The 20,764-nt window shown below is 48.1% G+C and overlaps 1 protein-coding gene and 1 long non-coding RNA gene across 2 annotated transcripts in view; one reads left to right on the top strand and one right to left on the bottom strand.

Annotated features, from left to right (window-relative positions):
• Positions 1 to 5,496, bottom strand: part of LOC149358822 (uncharacterized) — a 120,648-nt gene extending 115,152 nt beyond the window's left edge. The window contains exon 1 of the long non-coding RNA XR_016288734.1: positions 5,409 to 5,496. This is a non-coding gene — a long non-coding RNA (uncharacterized LOC149358822). The remainder of the gene's footprint in view (positions 1 to 5,408) is intronic.
• LOC149358821 (uncharacterized) overlaps positions 1 to 20,764 on the top strand; it is a 274,468-nt gene that overhangs the window by 24,198 nt on the left and 229,506 nt on the right. The gene's annotated exons all lie outside the window — the stretch shown is intronic.

Here is a 20,764-nt window from a genome sequence, read left to right as displayed (position 1 = left end):
CCATGTAATGTCCACACGGGCCTTTAGGGTAACTGAATAAATAAATAATGCGGTAATATCAATAGACTCCAATGCGAGCTCACTTTTAGCTGAGGAGTGCCTGCTGCCGTGCTGGTTAGTCGGTTTTAGTCCTTGAAATGCTCGCAATGGAAAACGAACGAATACATACAGCGTCCAGGGGGCACGGTCACCCTATACCAAGCATTTATACGTGACTGGTAACAACAAAAATAACCATGAAAAATGCAGAAAACTGAATCTTAAACACCAGAAATTATTAATCAGTCAAAAACACCATTTCCGACAAGGTAACATGTACGCCATGCTTACGCACTTTAAGCCGCCAACTACTCTAAAACAACCCAGTTTGAAGTCGAACTCCGATCTCGTCTATTACCAGTACTTTTGGGGATAACGGGTGCTGAGTATAAGAATTCGAACGCCTCGAATTGTGGAAGGTTTTGTGAAAGTTATGCATACAGGTAGAATGCGGGTCTCAAGTTATTTTTGAACTTATGCACGTGGAAGTCTGCACTATACGCGGATACCTTGCACCGCTGTCCTGTTGGAGCCGCTGCCGTCTTCCAGACAAGAAATAGCCTTTCCCAAGTGTCACAAGAATACTAGGACCTTCTTAATGCGCTTGTAAATTAAATGATTAATGAAAACATGAAATAAATAGACTCCCCAGTAGATACGGCCCGTATGTTAACAATCTACTCACACGCATACCAAAGGCCATTTGATGTGAGCACTGGTGGACAAGCTTTTAACACGCATCGATATTCGATGGAGCAACGTGTATTTTGCGGGAAAATGTAACTTCGGATGCACATACGCGAGTAAGCATTGTCAGTGGAAATTTTGTGATAGAAGATCGAGCAGGAGATCCATGTGACGTCTCCTTATGTCCTGTCTGCCGACTTCAGGAATGCGCACAGTGGGCTGCAACGCTGTCTCTGTCTCGACATCGAGGAAAACCACGCCTTTCAAGTGCCGTAATTGTTTCCTACTCTGAACGCATCAGTGCACAGAAACATATGCAGGGAATATCCTTGTTTTGTTTAACTTGAGGTGCCTTCATGTTTTAAGCTGATAATTCTTGCTGGTGTGCCTGGAGAGGGGCAGCTTGGATACGCTTACAGTTGGTTCACATGTCAGGTTGGAAGTGCGGAGCAGGGAGGCGAGTTGCAGTTGTTTTGTGAAGGCACAAATGAAGGCTGCTGTTATGAAGACGTCCAGGCAGGTGACAGAATCACACGGGCCACACAGAGCGGTTTTGTCATAGTATTATCGAAGCGAAAAAAAAGGAACCTTCCATTCTTTCGATCAATGGAAGCGCAACCCTGTTCTTTCGTATGGTCGTCGAGCTCTCATAAGCGTTGCATTGGGCGGTACTGTGGCTTGGAATATTCGACCGAAGTACAAACCCTATAGCTTATGTTCATTCGTGCCAGCACGACATTTTGGGGGCTAATAGTTAAATTTTCTTTCCGCGAAAAGATGTCCAAGGATTTGAACTTTGTTAAGCGAATGACAGACGATAATCTCGGTTCCAGTTAACCAGGGGGGGGGGGGGGGGGGGGGGGTCATGAATTATCTAGGTGGAAGTTTTGACTGGCCAAGGCGAAAACAATTAGACGTCCTTGTTCTTCGACCTTCTTCCGGCGTCTAATTGGACTGTGGCAGTCCGTTCTCCGAAAATCGTATTCTAGACGCTCCCCCCCCCCCCCCCCCCCCCCCTCCCTTCTCTGCACCGCCTGCGATCAGCACCTGCCCTTTTTCTCTCGGCTGCAGTCTACTCTCGCTCGCTTGACCGTCTCTTTTCGCGATACGCAGACATGCAGCGCAACGCCCATGGAATCGAACTCGCTTGGCCTTATCGCTTATTATACCTAACTTTATTGCTTTTTTCTTTTATTTCTTTTTCCAGGGGCTTAGCTTAGCAGCCATCGCATCCCGTCCAGCTACGCCGTGCTAGTACCTCCATCACATAGCTGGGGAGTGTGTTCTTTCTGGTCGTGCCAGGTGTTGCGTCAATGCGGCCCTGCATGCATGAACCGGAGGACTACTCCGCCAGCAGATCCGGGCACGCGAGGGCAGGGAGTGTTTCTCCGGCCTAGGCGGTCCTCGCGTGGCCGTCTCATGCGATGCGTTCGTGTTCGGCGGCCAGATGGATTCCGAAGGCCGGGTTTCCTTATCGGATCAGTCCCGGCGGTGTTTCTTGATGCCCGCCGAAGCTGCCTGCCACTCCTCCTTTCCCGCCCGCTTCGTTTTCGTTGGGTTTACAACACGCACTCGAGAAAGCCGGGTGAATGTAATGGTGGCTGAAGCTGCGAGCCTTGTGCTCCGCCGTAGCACCCATGATCGCACCGCGACTTCGCAAAATCGTTGTAAAAAAACAAAAGAAGTAAAAGGGATCGGCCTCGTTTGTCATTTCTTTCTCTGATTCCTTTCTTCTGTTTTACTTGTCCTTCCGTCTGGTGGAAGCAACAAGCCCCTCTCCTAGCAGAGAGATAGCGTCCGAGTCAGGGAACCGGTAGCTTTCACTACACCGAAGGAAGGGATCGTTCTGTGTCGGCAATATGGCAGCGGCTTGCATGCAAGCAGCTCCCAAGCAGCACTGGCCGTTTCGGCCTCGGCCATCTCTGCTGTCGCATCCGCGCACGCAGCCGGCCTCCAAGCACGGGTCACCGTGTGTTCTTTTCTCTTTCTTTCGCTTCTTCTTCCTTTGTCTCAGGCCAATCTTGCGGCCAGCTTTCTCGTCTCCCCCTCTTCTTCGCATGTCGTCGAGGGATTCGCGAGTCCCTGCGCTTATCGGACAGTCGCATCGCTGCAGCGGCTCGGTCGCATCCGCCGCGACGCGCCTGAGCGGCAGATGTCTTTGTGCGTGTCCGCGCGCGGCGTTCCCGGCGCTCTGTTCTGGCGTGGTGTTTGTTTCCTGTCCGCCGGTTGTTCCTGCTACGCCTCAGCCACGCCCCGAGGCTTTTTCCTTCCTTCATTTGGCCTCCTCGTCTCCTCTCGCTCCGACCGACATCTCTCTAGTGCTCTCTCTCTCTCTCTCTCACGCATTGTCCTTGCCACGAGTTCCTCATTACGGTCCGCACTTGATTTCCTCTCCTTCGCGGCCAAACGAGCAGGCACGCCAAGGTGAAGGGGCTCGCCGGTAGAGCATGCAAGGGCGGCTGAAACACTGTGCAGTCCTTCCTCCTGGCCGCGCGTAACGTTACGACGGCTTTCTCAGGGAGCTGTGCAATGCAGATACCATGAATGTTTGCCCTGACAATTAAATGCTTACAGCATTGTTGAGTTTTGAATAAGTAAAAAAAATTTGCTTGGAGTAGGCAGCACATGTCTGGAAAACTAGTTCCCCGCAGTTTTCATACGAATCTGCTTTTCGCTTGAAAGGCAACTTAAGAGGTTCGTCCAGTAAGAGGAAAATCTTCATACGCCGAAGTTTCAGTACCTGCTCGAAGCTACAGAGTCCAAGGTTTATACTAATGTGTTGCGGGTTGATGATGTGTCGCACTCATTGGAGTCTCATATGACGTGGCTAAATCACTATTCTCAATTCACTGAATGGTAATACTCACAGGCTAGTAATCTTGGCTAATTGAGGTGGGATGGGGAGTCAGTGGCACCAATACTAACTTATATGGCACAAAAGCGCCAAATTTAGGTGTTGTACTATTTCGTTGCTTTCACTTTTTCCACTTTCTTCCTCTTTTTCTTTCTTTCTCTCTTTCATTCCTTTTTATTTTTTCTTCTGACTTTCTCTTATTTTTGAATGGAATGGAGTGCCCCCCCCCCCCCCCCGTGTCTGTAATATATAAAACTGATCACAACGGATTATTTTTTGAATGAGTAGCGTATGCAAATCTTCAGCGAAACTATCATATCAGATAAGAACAATAGGAAAAAGAGTATCTGTGTCGAGCCCAGGAACCAAATTTTATTTCAATATGCATGATAGATAAATACTGTTCAACAACTCTTCAACGAATTACGACTGTTTAAAAGAGCATTTAAAGGAATTTTGCGTGGAGACAAAAAGTTTAACAGAACTTCTGTTTGGGCTAGATGGTGCATAGCTCATTTTGAAATGAATTTAAGCGCACAAGAACACGCACACAAGAAAGAGGAAACACACACAGGACAGCGCCTGTCCTGTGTGTTTCCTCTTCTTGTGTGCTTGTTCATGTGCGCTTAAATTCATTTCACAATGAGACGAAACATGCTGAAGAAAAGTACGCTCCTCAGTCATCGACGGCTGAATGATACTGAAGTGTTCCCTTTCCTACCTCTTGTACTTCTACACAAAAAAAGGCACTGATCGCTAATTAAAAGCTGAAGGGTCATGCCAACTTATTCTCAAAACTTATTCTAAAGCCTGAGTTGTTCCGTAGCATCCTGTCTATGGAAACAACACAGGGAAAATAGTGAATAGAGCGAACTGGTTATTGCTATTTAATATCGCCCTACTGAAGCAGTTGTCACATCACGCCCCGTGCATGTAAACGGACGCGGTTCTTTTATGTCGGCCGTGAAGTTCCCAAAGAAGAGCACTAAAGTTTCAACCATCGCGCCGTTCGCTCACGACAAATAAAGCTGATGGCGGACATGTTTCGGCCTTGCGTCCACAGCCTCGTGTGCGTCAGATATTTGTAAGTATAATGTAAAACATTTAGTGAGGCCCATCTCAAACGCGGTGAAATAATCGGGAACCTCATGGTAATCGAAATAAGTTTGTTCGCTAACAAAAAAAAAAAATTCCAGAAGTCCGAGATCTTCCCTAATTGTTTAATTTTTTCACGGTGCCGAAAATGGCTATCTCTGGAAGCACGTGTACTATTCTGTTTTCATTATGGTTTAGTACGTATCGGCTTCAAGTTTAGCTCCCCAAGCAGTAATGAACTTCGTAAATCGAAAAACGAAGCAAGAAAAGTCAGAACACAGCTGGACTGTTGGAGTTAAAAAGCGAGCTGAAGCTGCAGTAGGGAGAGGGTGTGAATATGCACACACATATATGCTCGTAGATATAAGGTTGCTTATAGGGTACTCAGCTTTTTCGACTGAAGCCTCTAATTTCCGACAGGCGACCCAAACTTGCCTTTTTTTTTCCTTCCTCAAACCGAACAACTGGACGCGTCATTCACTACACGGGCTGCCGTCGTAAGCTTGCTAAAATTTTTTCCAGAAAATGCTTGGAGAACCCAGACGCGGGACTCCGACGTTCCCGCGCATTCCCCCACACGCACCGCACTTGACAGCTCAATAAGTCGCTTGGGAAATAACAAAACCGAGAAGGAACTGAAATTCTTCACCCTTCCTTGACCCCAGTATGTTCCCACTCCACAGTCGCCGGCTGTTTGCAAGGCACTCCGCATCGGCGACAAAACATATCTCACCTCTTCCGATTCCGCACCGCGTTGTCTCCTCACGTAGCATACACGGCGCTCGATCCCGGATGCCCGCAGCGTCGCTGTCGAGTGGCGCGTGAGCTCCGTGGGCGCTCGGTGACCGCGGTCACCGGCGCCTCCGTCGTGGTCACCGCATGTGCGGCCACTGGCCGGTGTGCGGTGCGGGAGGCAGCGGCGTCTCCGACCGAGCATCTTCTGCCACCGCCGACGGCGCAAGGCCCGGCCGCAATCGAAGAAGAAGAGACGACGCCGCGTGGGAAGAGAGCGCTGGCCGCATACCAATGCTTTCTTCCCAGGGGGTAGTACGCCTCGGCTGCCTGCTTTTTGCCGCGCGACTCGAAAGTGAGCGCAGGGGATTCTGTTCCGTGCACATTGCTCAGTTGCTTTGTCCGTATGCAATGTGGGTTCATTCACAGCGTGGTTGGGGGGGGGGGGGGGGGGGGGGGGATGGTTATCGCTGGTGGTACACGGTAATGAATAGTACTCGTGGCTGCGAATTCTGAAGGGAATTTTGGTTTATAAAAGCAATCCCAAGGTGCGAGCTGCTACAGCTGTAGGTCTATGCAAGGTTGTTTGCTGTCGACGAAAATCGCATGGTCAATTGTTCTATTAGTTGTATAGGAGAACGTTCGCCGTAGCGCTTTCGGTGACTTGTTGCAACTGCCTCGGTGAATATTATTGCACGTGAAAAAAGATGAAAAAAACATAGCCTACAATGGATGCGAGTTCTCGGCATTGATGTATATTTCATGACTTCACACAAGGTCGACTATTATCGTATTGAGAAGGCTGTAAGCATCTATCGTCAAGAAAACACAGCATATTTTGCTCGCTTTCCACTGAGATGTCAGCGAACAGGCCAGAGCCTCATTAAGCCGGGCTTTCGTGAATTCAGGCCTACGCCTGCTACGCTCTCGCGCTGCCATTGAGGCTCATATATCGAAGGAGCATGGGATATTATCTTTCGCGTAGTTGAGAGCGCGCAGCTAACGCATTATCCGATGGACTGAGAACGACCGCTTGACTCTCGGCAGGGTTGCTCTCCGGTCCACGCTACTTGAACCACTCCGTCTTGTCTTCTGTAGGCTATTGTCGTTATCGGCCGACCGCAGTGACTCAGTGGTTAGGACGCTTGGCTTCTGAGACGGAGGATCCGGGTTCAATCCCGTTCGCGGCAGCCGCGTTTCGATGGATGCAAATGCAAAAAGCGGCCGTGTGTTGTGCTGTGTTAGCGTACGTTAAAGTACCCGAGGTGGTCTAAATTGATCCGGAGACCTCTGCCACGGCGTCCCTCATAGACCATGTACCGCTTCAGGACGTTACAACATAAATTTACATTTCCTTTTGTTATCGTAGTTATCAATAATAACAGTAAAAAAAAGCCACGCTTCAGGTGAAGTCACGCTAAAAATGATGCTTGCATTAGACCATTTAGACCATTGCATTAGACCAGGCGTTAGACCATTTAGATCAGCTATCTATGTAGACCTTTCACGAACAGAAGCTACATTCTGTTGCTTTTCTGCTTCGCCTTCGCATTGGTACCGAAAGTAAAGACATGCAGTACAAAAAGAAGGAAACAAGATAAAGGACCGGCAGATAAAACATCAAGCCTTTGAAATCATTGCATGGTCTGTAGTCCGGCAAGCTAAAGGTCTATTATGACACTTCAACAGACACCACAATTTTCCACATCGCTAGGCTATGCAGGCAATGAATGCTTCTAAACGTAAACGATTTTCTGCGTTAAAACCTGGTGTTAGTGGTCTGCATTGTTGTTTATGCTGCTCACCAGGCTTTTGGTTATGTTTCTCTATTGTGCCACTATACAGTCGAGATAGCGGTCCTCTCTATACTTAGCAGAAAAACTTTGTTATAAATTCTTATCCTTGCTGCACTGTGATCGCTGCGCTCTCGCTGCACAATTTAATGGCAACACACTTGTCTGAAAAAAAAAAAAAAATGTTGATAACATAGAAATCAAGCCTCAGTTGTTGGCCCGCAAAATTTCTTGGCCAGCCTAATATGCACGGAGATTTTTCAAACCGGTGTCATAAGGACATATATAGGAGATCAATGGGCATGTAGGAAACAAGGCTGTACGTGCGCTGTTGGACTTCCTGTGTGATGCAAACAGTTGCAACGTTTAGTGACTAGGCCATGAACTTAGGTACTTTTACTTTCTTGTTTAGTGGAAGTAATTTACATAGCGTAATTACTGCATGTGGTGCGAGTAGAGCAAATATAACATTTGGCTTTTTTTCTACACTTTGTCGAATTTGTCAACATTTCTCATAGAACTTTTTTTCATTTTTCTCATAGAACTTCACCTCTTTATCGGCTCACCCTCCTGTCCACGTCTTCTGCGCCAGTTAAGATGTCTGAAGACAGTAGCCAAGTAGCCTAATTAAGAGCCCTGCTTAAATGCTTCGGAATAGTCAGCTCCATTGCTGCAGTCCACATCTTAATTTCCTTGCGAAAATGTCCTCTCTCTCTCGCTTTCTTCAAACTTCGACGCACCGGAAGCAGCGCAACTTTCACACACGTCGCATCGACTTTACAACGTTCCGTGCAGTGTTACCGAACAGGTCCCCGCTCCGGCGGAACTCGCTTATTTCTCCTGTGCTTCAGGTTCGCAAGTGCACATCCGCAGCAACAGCAACAACAGCAACGGTAGCCTCTGCACTGCCAACCGGCGGCAGCTTTCTCTTCCTCCTCCCAGGTTATTGGTAACTCCCGTGGGGCCAATGTTCTCGCGCTCTTCCTCCGTCGCTGCTGACGCCACGCTGTTTAGTTGCCTCCGCCACCGCCGTGAGGCGCGGCTGTTGCGGGAGCCCTGGAGACAATACGCCCGATAAGGGTTCGCGTTCGCACGCACGGGCCATCTGTCCATTAATTACACGCGACGCCGACATGGGGGCACCGCTGCCCCCTTCTTACAACTCCACCCTCCCACCCCCATTTCCCCCTCCATCTCTTCTGCAGCCCTCCAGCCTGCCTTTCCGCGCCGCTAGTTGACGCGATTCTCTGATCCCGATCTCTGATATTGCCCACTCTCTCCTTTTTCTTTTCTCCATCAACCTTTCCTCTCCCTTCTCGCACTTCGCTTTCTTTTTCGCAGAGCAGCCGCAGCCTACTTTACTGTTCGCTCATTCCACGGCTGTTCGTTTTTCCTTTCTTTCTTTTTATATTCGTAGATCCCGCGGCTTGTTTCAACGTCGTCGTCGCACTGCTGTGGCGTGTGCTTTGGTTCCCGGCATGCTGCCATTGAAACGAGCGCGCCGTTTCGTTCTTCTTACGGTCGCCGGCTTCGCTTGTTTGCTTACTTGTTTGTGTTGTTTGTTTCACTGTATCCGACTGTGCGACCCCGCTGTGTGTGACCCGCGGAACTACTGCGCGTGCGTGTTCTCGTCGAATGTCCGGTTGCGCCGAGTGTTGTTTGTGCGTCGTGGCCAGACGGCGCCAGACAATCGCTTCGGCCTCAAATCTCGTCGGGACGCTTATTTTCCACGAGGGTCGGCGCCGGCCGGAAGCTTGAATGGGCAGCGAGAAAATTTGGACTCTGTCTGCGAAGCGACTGGGTTGTGCCGCTGCAGGCCTGGACGGACGTGGAGAACATTGCACGGCGTCTTTGTTTTCCCTGTTAGATCATTTTTTTTTCATTGTAGTTGTTATCTAGTTTTGCACACCATAATCGACAAGGTTTTGTCCCTGCCTATGGTTACGCAATTAAGGCCAGCCTAATAAGACGCGTTCTTTTCTTAGAAGCAACAGTGCGTTACTGATGCTTTCCCGGATGGTTCGTCTTTCCTCTTCTTGCGTCCGTTTAGACGGTCTTCGCTGCGCTCTCTGTCATATCTGCCTGGATAACCGCGGTATTATGGTGTTTCCGCGTCATGAGAAACTGACGCAGGTACGAGTAACCTACAACACGAGATGGTTTATGTTAATCGCTACGAGAAATTTCGTCAAATCTGAACGCACCAGTTGAGTTTGTTGTCGTCTGACCGAACACTGTGTCATATCATACTGAAAAAAAAAAAATAAATCGTGCAGCAGTTCTGCAATAAACCAGTGAGTTTCTGGGATAAGAGAGAGAGAATCGTTGCCTGGAATCTTGAAAAGCTAGTCAGCATTAATTCCAGGCTTAGAACAAAACGTTTTCCCAATACCACGCCGCGGTGGCTCAGTGGTTACGGCGCTCGGCTGCTGACCCGAAATACGCGTGTTCGATCCCGGCCACGGCGGCCAAATTTCGATGGAGGCGAAATTCTATAGTCCCGTGTACTGTGCGAGGTCAGTGCACGTTAAAGAACCTCAGGTGGTCGAAATTTCCGGAGCCCTTCAGTACGGCATCCCTCATAGCCTGAGTTGCTTCGGTACGTTAAACCCCAAAAAACCAAACCAAACCAAACTAACAAACTGGCTCTAAACGGTCCGCATATTGCGTGTGCCAGCACGACGCAGGGGTATTGTTGACTCTTTTCACTTCGTATGGCAGTCCGGGAGGCAAAGGCGACGAATGTTTAGGTTGTCAACTTTGTAGGAGCAGATCATGTCTGTTTTCATGTTTGACAAGTCTGTGGCCACGTATTCGAAAGAAAAACACACACATATGCTCCGGTTACCTAACCTTTAGAGCACAGCTCTTAGGCGCCCCTTCCTGGCTTGCGCGTCGTCGTCCGGCACTCATGCCACGTGCTCACAAATCTGTCTCGCACGCTTCGTCGGCTTGCGCGTATGACAGATTTGTGATTCGATCGTTCCGTAATACGACCCCTGACATATTTAGACATGCGGAGTGGTAACATCACATACAAGGAGTACTGATCCATGCAATATGCCAAGCTTTTGCAATAATTATCAACGGCAAATGTTATCTTATAACCTGGCCCATGTCCTAAACACACATAAACATACCATGAGCTATACGAAACGCAGCGGTCAAAATATTTTGTTGAAACGGGTTTGTATGTCTGCTTATAGATAGCTGGCTGTTTTATCTGCGTGACAGCTTCCGTGTTTTTCTTTATTTATTCTGTTTGTTGAACAAGAAAGCATTAATTACAGGCTTAATTACGGTCAATGCGCATATGTGCAAAAGCTATTTTTTAATTGATTACTCTTATGTGTGATTGGTTGCATATTGCCTTTAACATTGCCGAGATACTGCATGTAAGGGTTTCCTGAACTCAGTCAAGCGGCATAGGCAGCTTTTTACCAGGAAACGCTCCAGCTAAATCTGAAAATAAACTTGTTCACTTATATTAAACCTCGCTCAATAAATCGAGCGTTGCACAACTAGGAATTATAAATGTCGTGGAAACGTTGCCAACCGTTATCATTTTACAGAGTGCTAACAGCGCGTACAGAGATTTCACAATTAAACGATATGTTTATGTCACATTCCGGGCGCTTATTAGATTAGTCCTTTTTGGCCAAGCTGGACCATGCAGATAATGCTGCATCAAAATAATCCTGCCAGTCTGGCTAACCGGGTAACCATTAATCGAGCGGCTTTCATCTAAGGGCTGTGCAAAATTTTAGCAGGACAGAAAGTTGAGCTGTGTGCTTAGGCCTCATTGAATGTTAACTATTTAAAATAATTGCGCTGTTATTAATTTCATTCACCCGCTAATGTATACACATGCATTTATGTATATACATCTGCAGGCCATTAAGATATGAAGTAAAGATAACGCAAGTGCGTTAAAGGAAATGTTTATCAATCGGAAAATGTTTAAAGGCTGCTTGGTAGGCTATCAAAACGACATAATTCGCCGAACATTTCTACTCTATGGCGGTTTCAGGAATGAATAATTTATAAAAACGATAATACAATTACTGTCTGATCACAACTTCCTCACGCGGCTGATGCGGTATGGCATACACGATGAATTAAAAAGAGTTCGCGTTTAAGATGGTGAGTTTCGTGATACCACGGATGATAAGCATCTTCACAGCTTTAGCTTTAACTCTAGTCAGAAACGTGACATCCTGCTTTATTGAGAAGGTTCCTAGATGACCGCTTTTCGTTAGAACCGCCGCGGTGGCTCAGTGGTTATGGTGCTCGGCTGCTGACCCGAAAGACGCGGGTTCGATCCCGGCCGCGGTGACTGGAATTTCTTTGGAGGAGAAATTCTAGAGGCCCGTGTACTGTGCGATGTCAGTGCACGTTAAAGAACCCCAGGTGGTCGAAATTTCCGGAGCCCTCCACTACGGCGTCTCTCATAGCCTTAGTCGCTTTGGGACGTTAAACCCCAATAAACCAAACCAAACCAAACCCTTTTCGTTAGAAAAAAAAATCAACGAAGATGGCAATAGAATAATTATTATAGCTTAACGGGAAAAATGAAGTGGATGGCTATCATGCCGAACGGGCACACACTAGCATGTTAAAGAATAAAAACAGCTATTTAGAGTGAAGAATCGCAACGATAGTGTAATTGTTCGTGTATACAATCGTCGCTCTAACGTCGGCGTCATCGTCGGGACCATCAAATATAGCAGCCGCAGAAAGTGCCCAAACCAACCTCAGTTTATTGGACAACGTTCTGCAAAACTCTAACATGGTATTTTAGAGAGAACTGTACTTACCTATAGCTCGTCAGCCATGGCTCCACCATTCTTTTCTGCAAATTACGCCTACTGCATCTTCTTGCTCTGGTTAGGATTGGAGTTGTCAATACTATATGAATGCCCTGCAGAGAGTGCGTTCGGAATATCATGGCGTTTCTTGTCCTCAACGCTATCAGTCCATCGCTGAACAAGCTCGATGTATAGATCGAAATTCCGTCTTCAGTCTTCACGGTACACCGGTACTTCCGTCGTCCAAGCCTAGTGTGTGAAGATCAGTACAAACGTTTAGAGCACGAAAAAGGGGACACACTGGTAATGCAACTAAGACGCATCTTTTCTTGTCGTGAGAGCGCGCCGTCAAGTCCAAGGTCATGCCCCCACAGATTTCACCGTCGTTCACACCCATGCGAAACACGTCGCAGCTTCTAAACTCGCTTTATCCGAGTTTCCACAACAGAAGAAGGCACTCACACAGTTGCACTGAACCACCGACTTCCTTGGTGTTCCTGGTCTCCATTCAGACAAAAATAATGTCTTGGGCTGGATGTACCGTTGTAGCAACGAAGGTTTCAGCAGCCTTGCAGCAAATAACGAACGTATCCAATCATGAGCACTAGGCGCGCATCATCCGGTTTCTTCCGCTGTTATCCAAAATACTCTGCACTCAAGTGTAGCGTCGCCATTAACGCCGTAGGCCGTCACCTAGCACGTCCACCCAGGGGCTTCGCGGACACTACGGGACACCACGAGCGCTCCGCCACCGCCGCTGCTCCGTCTCGCGAGACGCGTCTCGTCCGAGTGAAACGCCGTGTTTGTCCGCATCGTTTCGTGCTCAGCGCACACGTTTAATAAGCACCGCTGCCCGTTGAATTCATGAATGGACTTTGCATAATAGATTCCGCCGCCGCCGTTCCACGGGCATGCGGGCTGAATCGAAAAGCGGCTCTGCGGCAGCTGCCCTTGCTTTCCTTATCTCGCGGCGAGCGAACGCGCATATTTTGTGCTTCCCGTAGCGCTCGCCCGCGGCAGGTTCCGTCATTGCTATCGCGCGTCTCGATCGGGCGCAATTCATAACCGCCGCTACCCCGCGGCCCGTGTCTAAACGCGCAAGGGCGCTCTCTTGCAATGTGGCCCGGTGTTTATTCAGGTACTACCTGCTTCCAGCGTGTTCGCGATGTAGCGCGTCTGTATACGCTGCGACCGAGAAATTAGGCTCGCTCATATCGCTCCGGCTTCATTTGTACTTTCTTCGAAAGGTTTCCGCTTTCCTGTCGACCTTGCCCTTGGCATTGGTTCAATAGCCGCACTTGCGGCTGTGTTCTTGTGGCTGTACGTTAAGGTAGCAGGCATTCCGAGATCGAGGAAGCGGCGCGATAGATCGGTTAGAAGGTCGTACAACAGTCCTTACTTAATTTGTGTGAAGGCTTGTTTATTTAATACCATACGTGTTACTTTGCAGGCCGACATGATGCAGGTAATCATTGCAGTGCCCAGCCTTCGTCATCATGCACGAATGTATACGGTTCGTAGACAAGGACCTGCAGGACGGTTGTTAGTGCGAAAGCACTGTTCCGACGGCTGTACCGCGTGCAAGATCTTGCGATGGTGATGGGTTTGCGCCAAGTGAAATGAATAAATAAAAATAAATCAAACAAATATTCGCGACTGGGATTCTAACACGCGGCGACGCGGACAGATCAGCTTCGCCGGCCACTGCGCGAGAGCACTATCCTATCGCCACAGCCGAACGCGCCTCGTGTTAAACTGCCGCACACTCTCGCGCTGTGCATTGCACGTCGTCTTCTTCACAAACTAACGCTACAATGAAACTAATATTCGTGCTTTGAGCTATATGGCGGTAGTAACGGAGAGATGAGCACTGCATTCGTGGGTGTTGATGACGCTTCGGTAGAAACACGCACTGGAGCATAGGCCGCCGGTGTACATACGGTAAATTGGCATTGACATTGAAAAAGTTGAATACGCGCATAACTGGCTCTCTGGGCCAGTCCACACCTAAATCGGCCGCCGCGGTGGCTAAGTGGCTATGGTGCTCGGCTGCTGACCCAAAAGACGCGGGTTCGATCCCGGCCGCGGCGGCTAGAATTTCTTTGGAGGAGAAATTCTTGAGGCCCGTGTACTGTGCGATGTCAGTGCACGTTAAAGAACCCCAGGTGGTCGAAATTTCCGGAGCCCTCCACTACGGCGTCTCTCATAGCCTTAGTCGCTTTGGGATGTTAAACCCCACAAAACCAAACCAAACACCTAAATCGTGCTTTCAGGTACGTGGAGGTGGTGTCCACCTGCAAAAAACTGTGCTCGCGCAAAATACTTGGTCCTTAGCTATGCCAAGCCGCCAGCCATTGTTTTTTCTTTGCTGCGGAACCATGCTTCCAGTGCCTATTACTTTTGTGATTTGCATAGTTATGCGTGAATATTACGCTTCCTCTGCTAAAAATAAAGAGATATGCGCCAAGCCTAGATTTTCAGTAGTTATTTCAATTAATAGACGCTATCAGTATGTCATTTCGCGAGGTTGTTTGTTTTTTCGAAAAACATTCATTATTTCGTGCAATGAGCCCGCACAGTTTTCTTTTTGGGGAAATATAAGACCTCGATGTCCACTCGAGAATGTACCCTTTGGTGAATGGTCGTTGCCGCATTATTTTGACCTTTTAATTTAACAGTGTAACGCAATCCTGGAAAGTTTTTCCAACGTGCTCTGAACTTGCCCTGAATTTCGAACTCCCTTTTTAGCTGACGGACGATTTCGGTATATTAAAACACAGCACCAGAACCATGAGCCGAAACACTTGTTCTTTCCACGGCACATATTTGGATTGTCTTTTAGACCACCTGAATAAAAAAAAAAAAAGAAAACGCAACCAAGCTATTATATTGCAGCTGTTTTTACTTGCTTTTGTTCGTGGCATAAATTGGCCCACGAATTTCAATGTCGCGCGAGATACAAACACCTTAGAAAGCATCCATTAGCTCTTTCTTACTTGCCATAGCACCAACGTGGCCGAGCGTACGACATAGTGAGTGTTTTTCGGTTATTTTTGGTCATCTGTCCTCCTTAACCGCGCACCGGAATCACTGGCATTTCTGCATTTCTGCCCCTATGAAACTCAGTCTCTGCGGTCGGGGTGAACCCAGAACTTCGGAACCACCAGCCGAACGCAACAATTCCTGAATGAGGCATCGCTGCCCTGTGCAACCGAAGGCCATTCCATTTCTACTAGCTTGTGCGGTATTTAAGGAGGCCTGCATTCTCTGAGTCTGACTCATTACCTGTTCAAATCAACGGCAGCCCTTTCCCCGGTCACCGTTCGTCGCAGCCCAACATTTCCGTACCTAACATTTAATGGCGAAAATTGGCCCATGCAATCTTTCAGGCAGTGATGGGACAATGGGTCCTTGCTTAGCTCCCAATCAAGACGATTAAAATTGCCTCTTCCTTCCTACCTTTGTAGTTTGTTTAATTTTCAAAGCAGTGCTCACGCAAGCCAACTCTTTTCTTGAGTCGGAGAAAAAAAAAAAAACGGGGGAAGAAAGAAATTCGAGGAAGGCGCCGGCCTGTGAGGGGACGTCATCATTATGGCTGCGCTCGAAGGCCGTAACAATGGGCCGGGCGTAGAACGCGAATGGCGGCGAAACAACGGCGCGCACTCGGCAACAGAGTGGGCCGCGACGGGCGAGAGGCCGGCTGCGGCGAATAACCGTCGACAGGAAACGTGGTGCGGACGAATGACGCAGCGCGGCGACGGCTCGACCGGTCAACGTCCCAGCGCCTGAGCGACTGTTTGGACAGCCCCATTGGAGCTCAGCGGGCCGCAACGGACGCGGCGGCGCGAAATATTTTCTTTTCCTCGTCGAGCGCTCCCGGCCGAAAGCTCGGCGCGCCTCGTTCCTACAGGCCGCCCTCTAATGGACTGCACGAGGCGGTGCTTGCGAAGCGATTTCTCTGTACTTTTGTTTCTTGATTCCCGGCCACACTCGACTGCGCCGCGTTCCGTGCGCACTAGCGACCTCCTCCAGCCATGGGAGAGTCGGCGCTCCAGCGAGACATGTCCAAGTTGCGTGCGCGAATGTGCGTTGGCGGACGCGGGATGCTTTGACGTCCGTGCGGCTGGCTGCTGCTGGCTACATGCACCATCGCAAAGCCAAGCCAAGCCGAGGGAAGGGAGCAGAGTCTCACGTGCAACTCGTGAGCGTGTATACAATGACTGGACTTTGAAAGGAGGGAAAGCGATCATTTGTCGTTCGGGGATGATTAAGAGACGGCAGTGGAGCTAGGATTGCATTCGAGGAAAGTGAAGGGGAGGCTGGAATGCTGTTTCAATGGAGTGGGTGGAAACCCTGAAGCGGCGGTTCACTCCACAGGAACAAAGGATGCTCGCAACTGGACAGTTTTTCTCGGAGAAACTCAAAGGATCGAGACTCTAAGCAAGAGGCGGATGTCGCAGCTTGAGATGCTTGCTGTTCGACATGGAGAATGGTGCGAAGTTGTATTGTGCCGGGTGGTGTAACACGAGACCGATTGTTTTCCGTGAGAGCGCCGTTCAAAGACTTAACTATGGGAAGTCGGTTTCTAAAGGGAATGAGATTTGTTTCCTTTGTTCACGTCACTGTAAGTGTAAAGTTGGTGGCAAAAAGTATTCTGATTGTTTCGATGTCATGATTACATTCAGTAAAGATATTTATTGGATGGTAGCTTCTTAAATTGCCTCCACGAATCTTTCTTAAATCTGCTAGCGAACCTCTCAGAGCGCGGCGAACGCGGGCAGCGGAAAAAGCGCAGTCGTCCGACAACCCTGTTCGACGGGGCGACCAGCAACCCCGGGGAGCAAGACGAAGAAGCAGACGCAAGATGGACGCTGGACCGTACGCACCCATGTAATCATTCTTAACTTAACCTCGTTAATAAACAGTTGTTCGAAAAAGTAAAAAGGCATCCTGCTGTTAATTCGTGCCCAAACACGAGAAAAGGCCTATAAATCTTAAAAGGTTGTCACGTGTGCATACTACTGCAAGGGAGGGTAGAGCCCACGGACGAGATAAGTAAGATTATGTTTACGCGCTTTCAATCTCGCAAAGGATATTAGCAGCGTATTTTTCACTCCTCTTTTGGCAGCCTGATCACAGGAATGCAAATAATGATGCTGGATGTTTACCTTCATGAGTTTCATCTTAAGGCAATGAGAATTCAGTGGATCTTGAGCAGCTGATAAATTGCTTTTCTTTTGTTTTAACGAACAAATATACATTATCTCTAAAAAACTATGCAGTGTATTAGATGCATGGTGATAAACACAAACTTTTGAGATTTTTTTGACAGATATTTACAAAAGACGCCGTAATTGACCGTTTGAAGTGACGCGATGAATTTGCGGACAAATAAATCAACCACAAGTTACTGCTACCCGCACGCAGTTCGCTTAAGACAGCTCCGGTGCTATGTCTATACAATCGCTGCCCGTTAATGTAGCCGGAGAAGAGTGAAACAAGGGATGATGATCACGATGATGATGATGATGATTTTTTTTATGGCACGAGGGCATCCGTGGACAAGGAGTGCCATGGCACAAGGTTATTCTTACGCTCGAGGTGGGATAAAAGACCCATTTCCAAAGCACTTCGCCCTAAAGAAGCTGGGCACCAGGCAGTGGAAAACTTGTACCGATTATATTCACCGGTGGGTGCCCGGCGGCAGTGGGGATCGAACACCGCACCTCACGCATGCGAGTCTGATGCTCATACAACTAGGCCACCATTGTGGTAACAAGAGTTATTAAACAATTCTTCCAGACAATATTGTTGTTATAGAATATCCCGTAAAAGATTTAAAAAAAATGAGTAGCAATTCAACTAATCATCTCTCATTGCTGCCTTCGAGAAAGCGATTGCTTCAAGCTTCTGTCTTATTTTATTTGATTTTCAGCTCTTCCGCCTGCCTGAAAGCACGAAATGAAAGTTTCTTTGTTCCTACTTATGAAGGCTGCTCTGTTTCGCGGAGTTGTTTCCTATTATTCGCTGTTTGGCTATTTCTCCATAGCTATTTTTCAGACCCATTGTCAAGACTTAGTGTTTTTCTGTGAGCTTTTGCTTTTTCTTCGTGCTTGATCGCAGTAAGGCTGCATTTAGCGGAAGGGTGTGCGATAATGACACCATAACATAACCATGATGCATTATGAGAACCCCAGGTGGTCGAAATTTCCGGAGCCCTCCACTACGGCGTCTCTCATAGCCTCAGTCGCTTTGGGACGTTAAACCCAATAAACCAAACCAAACCAAACCAAACCGAATTTTGAGTATCTTTACGCGCTTCGGCAACAAGCAAATATGAATTTTACTTTGGTTGTATAGAGCAAAAATGCAAAAAAAAACTATCCCGAGAAATTTCCTCTGTCGACAGTAGCAGATGCAGTATAAATGAACTCGACAGTGTCTATATCACGTGTTTACGTTTTCTCATGTTCCTCGTCTGCATAACAAGGCAGGTGTGAAGCGTGTGCTTCTTTCTTTAGTGTTCGTCAAACTCCACTCCTGGGCATGAAATTGCGGTAGCACTGCTCTCGTAGTTAAGGTTTTCATGAAATGTTTATCTAGTCTGGTGCTTTGGAAGGTATGGAAGACAAGTCGCTCACTCTTCCAAAATAAGGGCAAGGGCATCTTGAAAAACTAACGGGTTTCTTCGTCAGAAGCCTATCATCTGTTCGTATAGACAAAATAAGACGTAAAAATTACAGTTTGATCAATCCATCCGTCGTACGATAACGACGGGTGGCGTCAGTATACCAGATGCGATTCTAGAACAAGGCTAGTTGTCGAATTTATTTTTGCTGTAGCAGAGGTAACCTAAGACACTATGCGATGGTTGCAGCGGTGAGCATACACATTAAGCAAGTTTTAAACTTACCTACTGTCGGTACCACCGCACTAACCCATTTTCAATCTTACTGGATCTTACTGGATTACTAGATATTACTGAATCTTACTGGATCTTACTGGCACTGCTGTGATACCCTTTATGCATTACATATTGTTACGGCGTAGTTCCACTTGGGATTGCAGACAGGGCGGACACGGAAGACAAGGCTTTCAAACGACAGGCGTTTACTGCAGGCACCAGCCGACACTGCTCGACCGTCGTCTTCTTCAAAACCCACGAGCTTCGTCTTCGTCCTTCCTTGTGGGCATATCGGTGCATGCACCACCTAATGTAACAATATGCTGCTAAAAAAACGGGAAGCATATATTCATTCAGAGTTCTCGTTTCGCATCAAAAGCCTTCTCATTCGATTTTCATCCTGATAATTCAGCCTGGCTTCTCGGTACCTCTTTTTCAACGTTCGTCAACAAAATAACAGGAAAAAAGAAAACAAAAAAAAAAGATATACCAAAGACCCAATTCTCACGTCACCTATCTCGCATCACAAGAAGGGAAGGCAGTTGCACGTTTCAGGGGCTTGAATTCCCGGAGGGTTTGTTTTTGGTTGTTTCTTTCGTATACGCTGCTCCACCAGCCTCCTCCAGTCTATAGGGCTCAGTCGAAAAGGGAGAACTCGGTGCTGGTGTAAAGCGCTAAAATTTTTAGGCGCACCAAGTCGCACTCAGCTGAAATGGCGAACCACTTCCCCTTTTTGCGAGCGGAGTGCGTTGAAAATGAAAAGGCTGGAACGTGCCCTCCGCGGGAATGTCGCGTGGAGGAAGAGGGCCGCGTCCGCCCTCTGGTCCCCGGGTGACGCTTCGTGGCCGCAAAATCCTGCGGATGGCGTCGATGGAAAACAAGTGTCGCTCGTATATATGCCTCGCGCACTCGCCTTCCACCACCGCGTCGTGGGAAAACGTAAAACATTTTAAAGCCCTGATGGCGCGAGGGCTAGGGACCACCGCTATCTTTCGTTCTTCGATGAAGCCCCGCTCCGGCAATAAAATCTGTGTGCGCATGGATGGCATATCTGTGACTTGGATCTTACGGCGAGATTGAGCGCTCGGCCTTTTTCTGTATTTGTCTCCAAGTTAGTGACCGCTTAGATTTGTGAGTTTCAATAGTTACTGTAAGCTTGCAAACATGCGACGTTCTTTTTCGTCACCTCCTTGGCATAGACCGGATACCTGTACGCAGTCTTGCCTTTTCGGAATGAATGAATGAATGAATGAATGAATGAATGAATGAATGAATGAATGAATGAATGAATGAATGAATGAATGAATGAATGAATGAATGAAAACGTGACTTTGTCAAGATGTAAGACACTCTCCGCCGCTACGGAACCTCATCAAACCACTCATTTTCTGTCACATTACGTCCTAAGCCGACAGACAAGTTCACACATATAGCATAGAAGGAAAGTATAGGGGAAGTGTCCCGGCCATCGTCACTTACCGCCCTTGGCAGTGAGGTGAAAGCAGGAAGATAGCGCTGCCAGTCCGACGAGTGAGCAAAAGGGAAAGGGTTGAGGAAGGATGATGAGAAAAAAGGCGAGTTCTCCTCACGCTGCTACAGTATAACTCCTGCGCCACCCGGCGGGCTTGTTCGAATCGCGGGCGCGAAACAACCGGCAGCACGGAGGACGATCGTTACGGGACCTAGAGATTTGCGAACTCTTCTACGCAAACAGAGGCGACCTGGGTCTTGCCTTGTACGGCGTACGTGCCCAAACGCTTCGCACACACACACATGCACATCAACGCTATAGAGCTCGCACAGACGCTCGCAATCAAACATACACGGTGTATAGAGGGACGTAAGGGGGGAG

The sequence above is a fragment of the Amblyomma mixtum genome, chromosome 2, assembly GCF_055824585.1.
Source record: "Amblyomma mixtum isolate Tamu chromosome 2, ASM5582458v1, whole genome shotgun sequence".
NCBI lineage: Eukaryota > Metazoa > Arthropoda > Arachnida > Ixodida > Ixodidae > Amblyomma > Amblyomma mixtum.
This window is presented reverse-complemented; position numbering and strand designations above follow the sequence as displayed.